Source organism: Lontra canadensis, unplaced genomic scaffold, assembly GCF_010015895.1.
Source record: "Lontra canadensis isolate GAN:19392208 unplaced genomic scaffold, GSC_riverotter_1.0 scaffold84, whole genome shotgun sequence".
NCBI lineage: Eukaryota > Metazoa > Chordata > Mammalia > Carnivora > Mustelidae > Lontra > Lontra canadensis.
This window is the reverse complement of record NW_022631078.1, coordinates 3,712,035-3,728,066: the sequence shown is the minus strand read 5'-3', so window position 1 is coordinate 3,728,066 and position 16,032 is coordinate 3,712,035. Positions and strand designations below refer to the sequence as shown.

General features: G+C 47.2%; 1 protein-coding gene across 1 annotated transcript in view; it reads left to right on the top strand.

The window, feature by feature from the left end:
- ATXN10 (ataxin 10) overlaps positions 1-16,032 on the top strand; it is a 160,330-nt gene that overhangs the window by 115,374 nt on the left and 28,924 nt on the right. The gene's annotated exons all lie outside the window — the stretch shown is intronic.

Below are 16,032 nucleotides of genomic sequence, written 5' to 3'. Positions count from 1 at the left end.
TAAAAATTAAAGACTGAATGTGTTCTGGACTGACTTCTGTTTGTTCAGGCGCTGAAGGGTGACCCCGTGGACGGAGTGGCGGGAATCACAGCCCAGGAAGCAGAGGTGGAATGCATATTTTTAAAAAACTTGTTCTATGGGTTATTTCTGTTCTAAACATAGCTGTGTGTGATCGTGCAGACGTCCCAGCACGGCTTTTCCCGAGCTGCTTTGTTCTCTCTACTGCTGACACGGTTTACTGATCCCTTTCTGGTCTTACTGCTTTCTCAGGTCATACCTTGTGGTGCTTTAAGGAGGCCGTTGAGTGGGGCTTTAAGTCCCGTGCACTCGAGAATGTCCGAGATCAGTTCACGTCTTGAGTCATACATTCCCCTCTTTCTGCTTGAAAACAGAGGTCTTTCATTTAGTTCCCCAGCTGCTACGCTGGTCAGCTTTTGATGTTTCGTTGCTGAAACGGTCTTCACGAAACGCCTATAGTGGGAAAAGAACCCTGTGCCTAAGCTTCTTTCCTTGTAATTCTGCTAGTTTAACATTCTTTGCAAGGAATGCAACAAAAATGCCCTAAGTAGAAGGGCAAATAAAGAAGATTATATTACTATCTGCCATTTTATTGAACACTTTCTGGAAGGCAGGTATTGCGCAAGATTCCCTTGTCTCACCGCCCCAGGTAAGTGACACCCCGTGCTGTGGGAATCAAGCTTTCTGCCTGGTTTTCAGAGGAGCCCAGGGTGACTCAGCTGAGTTTCTGTGGCTCACCCCTTCCAGTGTGGAAGTGGAGAACCCGGCATCAGGAGCGGCATCTAGAAGGGCTCGGCCCCTTCCGGTGCGGAGGTGGAGAACCCGGCGTCAGGAACAGTGTCTAGAAGGGGCTCAGCTTGACAGCGTCTGGGCCCCATCGTCGTCCATTCCCCCCCCCCCCCACCAAACACTTGAATATGGTTTGCATTCCAAAGCAGTTGAAAATACCTCCCAGACATCCTGCCCTGAAGTTTCTGGAAGCACATACATCCTGTGGCCAGGGGACGACTTTACCGTGTGCAGTCTGTTCCCTTCACACTTAAAAATGACTGCTGTTCTGATCTCAGGGTCCTGGGATCGAGCCCCGCACCGGGCTCTCTGCTCGGCGGGGAGCCTGCTTCCTCCTCTCTCTCTGCCTGCCTCTCTGCCGACTTGTGATCTCTCTCTGTCAAATAAATAAAATTTTTAAAAAAATAACTACTGTTCTTTGCAGCCTTGTAAGCAGAATGCAGGAAGCTGCTGTGAACCCGGCTCATTTCGTTCACTCTTCGTAAACAGATTGTGTCTGCTGGGTGAAGGATTCCGAGAAACGCGTACTCGCTTTGGATGCAGATGTTGGCTAGCGAGAAGTCAGTTGTTAATCTTCTTGGAATTTGGTAGTTGAACGTAAAAAATACTTTTATTAATCACATTGTCCTTTGTACTTGGGAGTACTTTAAGAGTCTCAGTGTTGCTCTTCCTGAAACGCTTCTTTGTTTTTCCATGAGCCCTGTCAGAACATTGCTGTGTCGCCTTGTGGAGTTGGAAGACACGTCTTCTTTCTGACTTCTCTGCTTTCTGAATGGGCCTGGCCCCTTAGCCCAGCCCGGCTTCCTTTCCACGTGCTCTTCTTTCCCAGTGTGCTCCACTCTGTGGTGTCTTGGCCAAGCTCGCCCGTGGGGTAGAGTCTCTGAAAGACTCTTGGTCACCTGGGGCTCCCACCATGGCTCTGCCGTTGGTGCCGTCCACCCATTGTCAGTGTTTACGTGGACGCTCTGCAGTGGCCTGGTCCCCTGTGGAACGCTGGGCTAAGCCTTGTCCCATGGACACTGTCCTTCTTAGGTGTACGTTTGCTCACCCGTTGCAAGTCCTGTGGGTTCTTCCCAACTCAGGCTCCAGAACTCACTCTACGTGTTTCAGCTGGTCCACAAAACTTCACTAGCACAGGCCTTGACCTCCTACAGCCTTTGCTTCTCAAAACTTTGCTTTACAAAACTTAGGTGGAAAAATGCTTGGCCTTTCTAACAACAACAACAACAACAACAACAATAATAAAAAGAGTGACGCTAGAAAGTAAAAATGTTTTCTGTTGAAGAAAAACAACTTTGGAAAAAATTGCTCTGTGTCAGTGAGGATAAAGTGACGTCAAGGATGAGGGTGATCTGAAGTGGCAAGACCCTCTGGGGGCTCAGTTCGGCGAGGTGTGTCAGAGAGATCTGGAGATGATGGTATTTTTCCTTGGGAAACTTCTCCAAAGGAGCTCATCAGTGATGTCCTTAAAAATATTGATACATGGGGGCACCTGGGTGGCTCAGTTGGTTAAGTGGCTGCCTTCAGCTTGGGTCATGATTCCAGGGTCCTGGGATCGAGCCCTACATCAGGCTCCCTGCTCAGCAGAGAGCCTGCTTCACTCTCCCCCTCTCCCTGACGCTCTGCTTACTTGTGCTCTCTCTCTAACTCTCTGTCAAATAAACAAATAAAATATTAAAAAAAAACATTGGTACATGGATGTTCATTATATTGTTGGTAAAAGCTTAGAAATTACTCAAGTGTCCTCAGCAGGGAAGGTGATATGAATTATGGCAGATTGTCGTAATGGAATGGTATGCAGCATTTTAAAAATCACATTTTCAAACAATTTTTATTATGTGGAAGGACACAGAATAGCGTCTACAGACAGATGATCTTTGTTTTTAAACATACATGTCTGTAATACATAGGGGTTGAACAAAAAGGTCTGGAACTACATGAACACGTTCATGGATGGGCTCTGTCCCCACCTCAGGGGTGAGGCCTGACCCCTAACGGAAGGGATCAGATCCTCAAGTGTCAGCCTGGGTTGGGGTGAGATTTCAGGGTGGTGATTGCAAGCGGGGATGAACCCTAGTTCTCACTGGCACTGAAACTGACCTTTTTCGTTCTGTCCTCTTGCTTGTTTCCTCCTTGCTTTGTTTGCCCTCAAGCAGAGAGGGACAGAGGGGCTCAGGGACTGGGGAGCCCACTGGTTATTTCACCCCCACCGTCCAGCCTCCACTTCTGGAACTGGCTTTTTTTTTTTTTCCCCCCTTGGGCACACAGTAGACTTACTGTACGCGAACCAATCGTCTTGACATTGAATTTCCCATCGAGTTTGCCTCTGTTCCTTTCAAGGACAAGGCTGGCACAGCAGCAGTTGGTTGGAATTAAAATATTTTTTATTCAATTTAATAAAATATAGTTTATTAAATATATGTACATATATATTATTCCTATAATCTCAACAAGGGAAGAAATTTATAGCCCACATGATTCGGTTTAGAAATCACCTTCTAAAAAGTCACCCTGGAAAATGACCACTGGGCAAATAATCTGGCGGTCACTGTGGCTTTTAAGGAAAATCTTCTCCCTGTGGATTTTTGATTATCAATTATCACCTTCCAGGAAAAAAGTTGATATTTCCTACAAATTAGTCCGTGAGAAAGTGCTTACCTTTCCCTGCAGTATCCAGTGTGGGATTGTTCAAACCTCTTGATGAAACGGTATTTGACGACGATGCCGAGGCTGTAGAAGGAGCATGGAAATCCCCATCTGAGAACCCCTAAGTGTGCGAATGCTTTCAGACTTGGTCCTGAGCCCTTCACTATCCAGAGCCACCTCCCCTGGGAGGCCCCTAGTCCTGGGGCTTTAAAGATCATCGGTCTGTGTACAGATGACCCTGTGTCCCTCTCGAGCCCAGACCTGTTCCCTGGTCTCACACCCTCCATAAAGCAAATACAGAAGACATAACTGCTGGTGTTTGCTTGGAGGTCTCCGAGCTCCTCCATCTCTCAGTAAATGAAACCAGTCCTTTCTCTTCACCACCCACAATTCAAGAAGGCAAATCTGTCGGATCTGTCTCCCATCAGCTTCTGCTTTTACCCCCAGTACCCCTGTCTGCTTTCCACTCACCTGCTTCAGGGAACGCCTCCTGACAGCCCTCCCAGAGCGCTCTTCCTCACCTACATCTGTATACGGCAGCTTGCGGTCCTCTCTTTGAAAATCCACATTGGATTATTTCATTTACCTGCATAAAATCTTCAATCGCTGCTTTTACACTTAGGAAAAAAAAGATCCCAGTGATTTCCCTGACCTTCAGGACTATATTCTAGGAAGCTGAATCCCCTAGGAGGCTTTTAAAATACATGCATGCACGTAAGTATATATTCCTGGACCATCACCCCCAAGATTCAGGTGAAGCTGATATGTGGTGGGATCGAGGCATCGCTTTTAAAAGCTCCCCAAGTGATTCGGATTCACAGGAAGGGTCAGGAACCACTGCTGGGTACCAGCGGTTTTTAGGATTCAGCAAGCCTCACAATCATCTGAAGGCTCCTTCCGCAGCTCCCTGCTGGGCCCAGCCCCAGCGTTTCCATTCTGGAGGCTAGGGGTTGGCTTGGGATTTGCATTCCTTAGAGCAAGCCCAGGTGCTGCTTTGGCTGCCACTCCAGGGACTCCGCTTTGAGAACCTCTAGTCCATGGGCTCGGGCTCCTTCCTTCATCACTGCCTCAGTCCCCTACCGTGTCACCCCTGCTCCCTGCACAGAGCCATGCTGATTTCCTTTCCGTACCCCAGATGTGCTCAGTTCTTTCCACCACCAGGTCTGTATTTCTAGCCCGCTCTCCCTCAGGCGATTTGGGTTCCTGCTAGATCGTGGAGTGCTTGCCCCATTTTCATGCTTGGGTCTTTGTTCAAAGATCACCATTTTGTAGAAAAGTATTATGTGGCCACTGTGTTTGAAAGAGAGCCTCCCTGTCACTGTCTAGTTGGTCATCCTGTTTATTCCCTGTGTAGGAATTGTCATGGTCTGTAATGTGTGTTTATTTGTTTGCCGATTGCTTGCTCGTGCGTCCTTCTGGATGCGTCCCGCACTGCCCCGAGCTAAGCTGCAGGAGCACCAGGACATTGTTGCCTCTCCCCTTGTGGGTGTGTGCATGGGGTCAGTCAGCAGAGCTGTTTCACCTGCTTTACATCCACGTATGTTTTCAGCAACGAGTTACTAAGGGCAAAGCATGAGATGCAGGAATGAAGGAAGCATGCGTCATGTGGGTGAAGACCCCAGAGTCCAATGAAAGGGTCAGACACACAAACACGTATGGACTGCGGACTTCGTAGAACCAGCCTCGCTTGTCGATGGCCACTGCCCTGGGAAGGAGCTCATGGAGACCAGAAGCGAAGGACCCGGAGAGGGCATCAGATGTTACATTAATTCAGCTGTCTCTGCAGCGTAAAGAGGGCAGATGTCTGCTGCCTCAGCATTTTTTCTGGGTTTTGTTGTTCTGCTGAGGTATTGGGTCATGGGTGTGTCCCTCCTTCTTCAGAGGGAAGCTCCGTTGTCAGGGCCATTCTGCTCTGACCTTTATCATGAGGACACTTATTTTTTCCACCAGCCGTGCTCCTTTCTTTCTCCTGGACCACTGGTGGAGAGCCGAGATTTTGCCCCCAGAAGACTCTTAAGTGGGTCACACCAACCCATGAATTAAATTAACTCCAAAGTCACTTTGACCTCAAGGCAGAGAATTGGTTGCATATTAAGAGACTAAATTCAGTGTAATAATAAGATGCCCACAAGAGATACTCTAAATTTGAATATTAATTCTATCTCATTATCAGATTCCCGGGGAGACATTGAAATCCAAAGATTACATTCCATTTTAAATTAAGGTCCGAGACAGTGAAGTCAGATTCTCTGCCTGTATGAGTTACAATTCAAAGAGATTGAAATTTAAAATGTGCCCTGTCCGATTTCTTATTCCATGTAATCCTGCCTAGAGCGGTTCCCCGTGCCTTCGTGGGGTCAGGACTCCTTTACCTGCTATTGGCCAAGTTGGTGTCCTGCAGGTTCACAAACCCCACTACCGAGTCCCTGACATGCCTCACTTCTTAAAATTGAGGAAAGGTAACAGGGCCCAGGTTTATCAGAGCACCAGCCCCGCATACCAAAGTTAAACGAGCCAGTGCCCAGTCTGCTTGGGGTTCTCTGCAAGCAAAACCATGTCCCCAGAAACCAGCGCTGAGCAGTCTCAGCAGAAAGTCTGCGGTGTCCAAGGGAGAGCAGTGATGCGAAAGGCCTCATTTCTGCTTCTCTGGGACTTCCGTGAGTCTGTGACGGTCGGTGGCCTGTGACACTTATGGGTTCTCTCCTCACTCATATATCTTGGATCCTGCCCCTGTGAGCAAGTCCAGTGAGCCGAGCCCATGGTTCTCTTCCTGGGTTTTGTGGGGCCCCAGTCCAGGCTCTGTGCCAGTAATTAAAACTTCTACCCCATCTCGGAGAGCAGTTAGGACTGGGTGCATTTTCATGTCCCTTTAGATCTTTTTATCCCAGCCTTCTGGATGATTATTTTCCACTTTATATCTGGGTAATCGATCCTCTAAGATTTCAACTTCTACTCCTAAAAAAAAAAAAAATCGCTCTTCCTTCACTTGAATCAGCCCGATTGCTTTCTTCTGTTTGTTTTCTTCCGCTGCTTCTGTTCTGACAGTCGGACTGAGCACTGTTCGCAGCACTCTGACTGCTCTCTGGTTTCCAGAGTCAGAAAGATCCAAACAAAGACCTTCTTAAGTCGCAGTATTTCACTGAGTTTATTTTCCTACATAGAATAAGAAGACCATCCCCTTGTGTGTTTTTTCTGGTCTTGGGATCTACCTAAATTTTCTCTTAGCATGTATGATACTACAGGTTTCTGGCACATCGCCTTTTTCAAGTTAGAAATGTTTTCCAGTTCTCTAAAATTAAGAAAAATCACAAATAGGGGCTAACCATGACCATGCTTCTTCTGTGGTAGTGAGGTATTCTTCGTACATTAGCGAGGATGATTACACTGTAGATTTTCCGGTCGGCTTTAGAGGATCCTGGTGAATTTTTGTAGTATGTTTAATTTAGTTCATCAAATACTTCTTGCAGGATTTTTGTGTGTGGGGACGGGAGGGGGTATATGTTCATACTTAAATAGGCCTGTAATTTCCTATCCTGGTCTGTCTGATGCTGGCTTTGGACCAACTCAGAGTAGCCTTCTAAAATGAGCTGGGAAGCCTTCTTTCTTGTCCTGTTGTTTGGGAACAACTTAAATACACCGTAGATTATGTGGTCCTGAGAAATTTGGAGGCCCTCACTTGGAGAACCGTCTTTGAATGTTTTTGTCAGTCTTGCTTATTTTTGTATCTTTAAATAATTTAAGTATTTAAATTATTCTGTTCAAGATTTATATTTATTGTGTCAATGCTGATGTCTTCTACTTTCCTCAGAGATCTCCATTATACCTAGATTTCTAGCTTTTCTCATGAAATTCATAATATTTCCTTTGAATCTACATTTTCTACAGCTGTTTAACTCTTTTCATTCTGTTTTAATCGGTGTCTCTCTTTTCTTCCTTCGTCAGTCTTCCTGGAATTTTTTTCATTTCGTTAGTGTTTGCAAGAACCCCCTTTGGCTTCGGTTCACCTTTCTGCGGTGCTGCTACTTGCCACTGCCGCTCTGACTCTTGCCGGCAGGTCAAGAAGAAAAAGACTCTCGAGCTGGCAGGCTTCTCCTGGGTGGCGGCGCAAAACAGGAGTCAGTGGAGTGACAGCTCTAAAACGCAAAAACTCGGTCTGGAATTCTATATCCAGCTAAAATATCCTTCACCAATGAACGTAGAGTAAAGTCATTTCCAGACAGACGAGAGATTTCCAGCGGCGTTGCTGTGCCCAGGGGGCTGTTGAGGGAAGTTGTATCAAGCGAAGGAAAGCAGTGTATTCATGGGGTTATAATGTGTGGAAGTAAAGTGCGTGAGAATTTGCCCCAGGGTCAGTTGGGGGCTCCGGCTGGGAGACTCTGATGCTGTGTGGGAAACAGTGTAATGCTGCTTGTAGGGAGACCACAGCAAGTCAGAGACGCATCCTCTAATCCCTAGAGCAGTCACTTAAAAAAATGAATGAAAGAGGGAGGCTTAGTTGTGGCATAAGGCGCTGGGGGCAAGCCGTGGGGCTGGGGGGGTGCTTCCTAGGGAGGTGGACATTTCTGACCTTGGTTTGTCTGTGGTTGCACAGGGGCAACTACAGTCTGCTATATGTCAGTCATTGCTCAACAAAGCTGGGTTTAGGAATTTGGGGGAAGAAAAAAGAAAAGTGCCAGAGGGGAAAACATGAGGGCAATGAGCTCCGTCCTAGGGTCCTCTTTCAGGCTTTATGATGGGTCCCCGGCGCTGGCTTGGTGGGGGCTCTTGGACTAGGCCCGGGTCAGGAATTCTCAGCTCAGCTGCACATTGGAATCCCTGGAAGACTCCATCCAAGACTCTGATCCCCTGACTTCACTCTCCGAGACTGTGATTTCTTTGTCCTGGGGCTGGAACCGCAGGATCGGTCCTGTTTGAAACCTCCCAGGGGTGCCGACGTGGAGCCTAGCCTTGGGCTCTGCATGCTAGATCAAGATCGCCTGCAGAATCTACCAGACGGCCTGTGGCTTCTTGAGTCGTAGCCCCATAACCTGTTTCTCTGGCGGTGGCAGCAGCTCAGTCATGAAGTGCCCAGGCTGACGCTGCACAAAACAACGCAGAAGTGAGTGCAACACGGAGATGAACGAGACCGTGTTTGCGGTCAGACTTGACCGTGTGAGACAACAGCTGGCAAGGGGCTGGGGTAGGGCTTAGCTGCCCAGCATCACACGCAGCTCATGAGACACTCAGGAGAAGCTTGACTCACTCAGAGTCACCACGGCTGCCGATTTCCTCCTTTCGCAAGTGCCAGTCTTTATGTTTTGGAACTCTGCTTGTATTCGGTGAAGGAGTCCTGTGTCCGGCCCTTTGCAAGTGTGGGTCGTGAAGGAAACCTTCAGAATCTCTGAACCAGGTGAGAGCAGTATCACAGGTGCTGCCGTGTCTTATGTCCCGACGCGCGGGGTACCGTGCTGAACGCTTCCTCTCAGATCTTCAATGTAACCCTCTGAGGTGGGCGTGACCCCTCGTCACACAAAGTCTAGACTTCGGGAAGTTCGGAAACCTCCTCCAGGTTCCGTGGTTGAAAGGATGGGCTGGAATTCTCATGTAGGGCTGTCTGCGTCCAGAGCATCTGCCGTCCCTCCAGGTGATTGGGGGGATCGTTGAGTCTCAGCCCATGGGCAGGTGTGTCCGCATTTCTGACCGGGTGGTCCTTGTCATCCAGCATTGCCTTTGGGCTCCAGGCCCTCTGAGTGGCTGTGAGCGTGTCTGAGGACGGCTTCCATCCCACGGAGACCTTGTTGCAGCATCGCCACACCCCTGCTGGTCATCAATTTCACTTCAGAATGAGGACCCTGATTTCTGTTTGTGGATGTATTTGCTTTGAGGAGCTGTATTGTGAACACATTTTTACCAAATGTCAGTTACGCTCAATTCACTATATATTTCATGGAGATTAGGTCCTGCGTTGGTATCGTGCTCTGGCCGTTCTTCGAGTTCTTGGATTTTTGCATTTAACGTTTGCTGTGAGAGCAGTCAGAACAGTTGAGGTTCTGTTTTCTGTCCATCTAATTACTTTCCCAAAGGAGCTTAGACAGTAGAGGTTGGCCTGCACGCTTGGCAGAGTACCTTCCCCGAGATGATTGGCCAAGGAAGGAGGGAACAGTTAGCAAATCAATTAATGGTCCTTCTGTTTACACTTTATTTCCAGGGGCTAAATGTTCGTTTGTTTAAGCCAGACTTGCTGTCTTGTTGAGATGTGTTACCTCGTGAAAGTGTTGACTGAGCTTGGCTCCTTGATGTGCACTACAGCTTGTGACTCATTTATTACAGGTCTAGAATCAATTCCCAACATGTTAGGTAAGAAAACAAACAGCTTCCTTGTTTTATGAAGTGTGAACAGAAGAAAACTTGTTAATTTCCTAATTGTTCTCCCGTGCCCCAGATGGGAGTGCCACACATAGAGCTGCTTGAACTTGAGCTTGGTCACAACACCTTTGTGTTATCGGTCACTCCCCGTGAAGGGCTGGCATCGGCATGTCCTTACCCCAGGGACGGAACCCGAGTCCGTTCTTGAGTATATAATTGTGTATTTGTCATAATGCCACCGTCATCCTTGTCTGGAGATCACTTATGTCACAAACGTTTAATGAATCTGTATAAGAAGTTCTCTTGTATAGGGACGTGTGGGTGGCTCAGTCCGTGAAGCGTCAGCCTTTGGCTCAGGTCATGATTCCGGGGTCCTGGCATCGAGTCCCACTTTGGGCTCCCTGCTCAGTGGGGAGCCTGCTTCTCCCTCTACTGCTCCCTCTCCTGCTTGTGCTCTCTCCCTCTCTCTGTCAGGTAAACGAATAGAACCTTTTAAAAAAATGTATCTTGTATCATTTCATAATGGAGCAGTGTGCATGAGAAATACTTACCTGGGAAAGCATGCCCCCAATACAGCTACAACCCTAGCGTAACCATGGTCTTCAACAGCTCTTTCATTCACTCTTACTGCCTGCCTGAATTTCACATTTTAGCATGCGATTTCGTTTCTTTCAAAGGAAGTCTCACCCATTCAGCACCCCTGAGGATTCTCCTTATCCATCGCCCCCCAAAAATGAGATTTTTTTTGCATCAAATATCAGCTCCTGAATAGTTTTATTTCTCACCAAAAGAAGAAAAAAAGATTTTTGAAAATAAATTTACTGTTTTGTAGACAACAGTTTTTTGAATTAGGTACAGAGTAGGATTGTAAACTCAGCTCTGTGGACGTTCTCTTCCTGCTTCTTCATCCTTGAGGGAGCTCCGCTCTCACTGCAAGCACCTGAACCCCTGTTAACAGCGTGACCAGCGGATGCCATCGTGGGGCACCGGCAGTGCGCGAGCCTCTGTGGCAGTCAGTCCCCTTCTCACAACCGCTCTTGGAAGTGAGCCCCATCCTCCCACTTTATGGGCGAGAAAACACAAGTCTCCTGGGTTAAGTGACTTGCCCAAGGTCACACAGCTCAGCGGAGCTGCAGAGCCAGGCTTGGACCCCAGCATGCTGGCTCCTGGGCTCTTGCTTTTCATCCCCATGCCATGCTGCCTGGCCAGCTCCTGGAACATTCCCTGGTCCTCTGGATCTCCCAGATTTTGTACGTGCTTTTTTCCCTGCAAGACATTCTCCACAGCCCCCTTGATTTGTTGACTTAATGTATGTTTACATTCATCTCGAGCTAAATGCCACTTCCTCGGGGAGGCCTTCCCTGTGAGGCCGATGCTGTATGGTCAGACACCGAACTATTCCAGTATGTTCCAGGAGGATTTAAGATCACATATTTGCAAAGGGCTGGAGGGTCCAATGGTATCCCTTCATCACTATGCCAGTCACCAGGCCCTTGCTCCTTCTGGATCCTTCCTCTTCACCCCAGGACAGAGGCATTGGCCACGTCGTTGTTAGTACCCCAGACCTGCTGGTAGGTGCGTGTCAGGTTATTGGAGGAGACGTGCGGTATGACGGTTGCATTGGGAAGCTTTGACTATAATCTCACTGGGGCATTACCAGTTTGGCCAAAACATTTCCTTCTGTGCTTTTCAAGCATGTGACCCCTTCCAGGTACGGCCCTCTGTAGGGCTCTGACCTTCCAAGCCAATGCTTCTCACACTACCTGTGCTGAAGAATGTCCTCTCTTTTCTCCCAGACCATCCTGGACCAAGATACTTATAAAACATAATACAAATGAATTACTAGAAAAATAAAAAATTTTAAAAAGACCTGGAAGATTCAAACCTAGATGTTATTACTTTAAGATTCAGGGTACGTAACAGCGTAGCTCGTTAAATCATTAAATCGTTAGCTCGGTTCCTGGCTTTTTCCTCTCCTGGTCTATTTTCGCAGATTTGTGGTGGTCTCCGGGCCACTTTGAGTAGCACTCATTAGTGAAGTGATTCTCGGGAGGAGGGTGCTTAACTCAGGAGCCCCGCTTCCTTATTCAGTAAAGTAGAGCCAATAATGCGTACCCGGGCTCCATCAGAATAACGGGAAACATGATGAAAGTGTTTGTCGTTCTTCGCACTTGCTTGATGCCTGTTAAGTTCATTTCTCACCCTATCTCCAGTGCCTAGAAAAAAGGGTAGAAATTAGATTTCTTCTCTTCCTCTCTGCCTTTGTGAAACTGAGGATGGTCAGTATCAGTGACCTTGCGGCGGAAGGGCTGCCTTCTTCCGCCGGGACATGTATATATAGACAGTCCCCAGCTCACGGTGGCTCGACTTTGGAATTTCCACCCCAATGATGGTGTGCCAGTGATAACGTGTTCAATAGAGACTGCCCTTGGAATGCTGAGAGTGGATTTTTTCTCAGGTTAGCGATCCGCGCGGTGCTCTCTCTGGTGACGCGGGCCAGCGGCTACAGCTTCCTGTCAACCACACCATCACACAGGTCAGCAGCAGCTGATACGCTGACAGCCGGGCCATGATCTTCAGCCTTTCCGTTTCTCACTCTGTACGTGAGCTATTTCACACTCTAGTATCAGATTGGCTTTGTGGCAGATGATTTTGTCCCGCTATAGGCTGATAACGTGAGCGTTCCGAGCACGCTTATGGTCATCGGGGCTCCGCTGCGACGATCAGTAGGTTGTGTGTAGTAACGATGGGTTCATCGGGACATAACCCCGTGGTAAGTCGAGGAAGGTCCGCAGTTCATCCAGCCCTGGGAATGCTCAGTGATGCTTGTCTTCTCTTCTGGGCCATCATGGTAGGCAGCTAGGGAATAAGTATTTCTTAGAAATTGAAAAATAGATTAGGAAATCTTACTAATGTTTCTAATTTATAAGTATAAAATTAGCTTCTGGATTTGATAGTTCTTTTTTATGCTGAAAATCTTTTTTCCTAAAAACATTAATTATCCTTTGCTTTAAGCTAAATATATCAATAACGGTTCAGAATAAGTGAAGCCAAATGCCGTCTGACTGTTTCTCTGCGGTTCTTTCTGAGTTTAGGGTACACATCTCACCAGGGACTGTTTCCGTCCTGTGAAATAGTTTTGTTTGACGTGTCGTCAGATTAAAATAACTTTGTAAATTTAACTTTTTTATTAAGGCATAATTGACACATAACACACGACATTCAGGTATACAACATACTGACTCAGTATTTGTGTATATTTTGACATAATCACAAGAAGTCTAGTTAATATCCATTATAAATTTAATTCTATAAAATATAATTTTAATTATATAAAATTATATAAAATACATTCAGGATTCCAAAGTCGGAATTCCATAAGCAGGTACAGTAAAAGAGGCCTTGACTCCATTCCTGTTTCTTGGGCCTCATTCTCTCCTCATCCCCTGTGGATAACCATTACAGCTTTTTACTTCACCCTTCAGGGTGTCTTTTGGGAAATAGAAGGAAATTTGTATATTTCTCCTGATTCATGACACAAAAGGTCCACAGACAAGCCCACACTGCACTTTGCTTTCTTCACTTACCTTGCATCCTGGCGATCCCTGCCCAGTAGTGTGTTAGCTCTTCTCCACTTGCATTCCCAGCTGCGTACAAGCCTTTCACATCTGTGCCATAGCGTATTTGACATTTGAGCCATTTCTGGGATCTTTGTTGTTGTACATTGCATTGTATACAACCGATTAGTTGTCAGAGCAGTACAGATCCAACCACGATGACACAGCCCGTCACACCCACCAGGATGGTTCACAAGTAACGAGAAGGGTGTGCGGCAATTGGAACCCTCGTGTGTTGCGGCTGGACTAGAGAACGGTACAGCACTTTGAGAAGCACTCGGTGGTGCCTCAGAATGTTCGAGAGTTACCAAGACCAAGCCATTTTCCCTCCAGATACACAGTGGGGAGAATTAAGTATAAATCATCCACTCAGAAACAGGTACACGGTGATCACAGCAGCATGGACGCGCTAGCCAGAAAGTTGAAACAACTCAAATGTCTGTCAGCGATGAAAACGTGGTCTCTCCAGACTGTGGAATATTATTCAGCCGTAAAAAGGAACGAGGCGCTGGTACGTGCTTCGGCGTGGAAGGCCCCGAAAGCATTACACTTACTGAAAGAAGAGGCCCCATACCGAACGGCCCCATTTATACGAACCGTCCGGAAGTGGCAAATCCAGACACAGAAAGATCAGTGGTTGCCAAGGTTGCGGACGGAGGAGGAAGGGAGGAATGACTGAGGGGTGTGGAGTTTCTTTCTGGGGATAACTAAAGTGTCCTAAAACTAGGGAGCAGTGATGGTCACACAACCGTGGGAGTAAATGAAAATCCACTGACTTGTGCACTTTAAAAAGGTGAGCGTTACCGTGTGTGAATCGAATCTCAAACTTACAAAAGTAGAAAGTGTGCCGCAGTGAATCACGTGTGCAAACCTAACTTTGTGGGACCATGCTGTTTGAGGTGTCGTCCCGGGGCGGGGATGACTGAGTCAGAGAGCAGTAGCCCCTGTGAGTCTGCTTGACCCCGCGCAGCCCCTCCTTGCCCCTCTGTGCCCCTCCATGGGTGCTGTGCCATTTTAGCACGCGCTCCGGCAGTGTGTGAGGACACCCATTTCTCCCTGTCTCCCGCTCCATTGGCACACTGTTGGGTGAGAGGCAGTGTCTCAGCTGCTCGCAGTTTGCAAAGTGGAACTTACTCCAATGCCCGTGGTCCATCTGCATTTCTTTGTTTCTGTACCATTTCTGTTCATGTATTCGATCCATTGTTTTCTACTGGACCACTGGTCTTTTCTTGATTTTTACTATTTTTTTAAAGATTTTATTTATTTATTTGACAGACAGAGATCACAAGTAGGCAGAGAGGCAGGCAGAGAGAGGAAGGGAAGCAGGCTCCCTGCTGAGCAAAGAGCCTGATACGGGGCTCAATCCCAGGACCCTGAGATCATGACCTGAGCTGAAGGCAGAGGCTTTAACCCACTGAGCCACCCAGGTACCCCCACAAGTTCTTTATATATTAACATACTAACCTTTTGCCTATGGTAGCTAATAAGTAATTTTCCCAGTTTTTATTTGCCTTTTTAAAAAATGTATTCCAACCCTTTAAACCTTGTCCCTGTTGCTATGGGATTGTGAGTCATAGTTTGAAAAGCTTTTCCTACCTTTTTTCTTTTTAAGATTTTATTTATTTATTTGACAGAAAGAGATGCAGCGAGAGAGGGAACACAAGTAGTGGGAGTGGGAGAGGGAGAAGCAGGCTTCCCGCCGAGCAGGGAGCCCGGTGTGGGGCTCGATCCCAAGATGCAGGGATCGTGACCTGAGCTAAAGGCAGATGCTTAATGACTGAGCCACGCAGGCACCCCTGCTTTTCCTATTCTTAACTTGGAAAAACAGTCCACTTACTAGTATTACTAAACTATGATAAACTCCAGTCCACTTGTGATCTATCCTGGTGAACAGTATTAGGAAGAGATACACTTTTTCGTCCTTATATGGCTGTCCAGTTGCCCCAACATTTTTGAGGAAAGGTAAGAAGAAAAAGAGTGTATCCCTTTTTGTTTATCTGTTTTTAAATATTTCTGAGTTGGTGGAGGTGTTTCAGATACAGGTTTCCCCTGATGAGCAAAAGTAGAGTGTTCCTCTGAAGCCTCATAAACCACGAGGGCAGAAAGCAAAGAAGCAGTTACCCTTAATTTACATGGAAAAAGTTTTGAGCATTTTCATTCCCAAAAAATAACCTACCAAATCCTACCAAATAACACCTAAAACCTAAAAATAACACTAACATGTCATAAAAGCAGGAATGATACAATGAGTATGCAGCCCGCGTAAAGTAGAAATTGTGCCTGTACACCAGCGTGTAACTTAGCGGGAGCAGGAGGACGGTGAGCACACGGCTAGGCCAAGAGGAAGTGATGAGGGGTGTTGGGCTGAGTCATTAGAGATTGGGGTGGTGGGAGGTACAGGAGACCGGGCTGTAGCAGGGGAGGGGAAGAGGGTCCCCTATTAACTGGCATCTCATCAACATCTGAATCCTTTAGGGCAGGCTGGTCACTAAGGTCTACACCTCTGGTGTCTGCCTGCCTCACCAACAAGGTCACGTTTAGAACTCTGCTGTGGCTGATGGGGCAGGCTTGAAATATAACAGGATGCTGTTACATCGTGGCAGCGAGTGAGGAAACA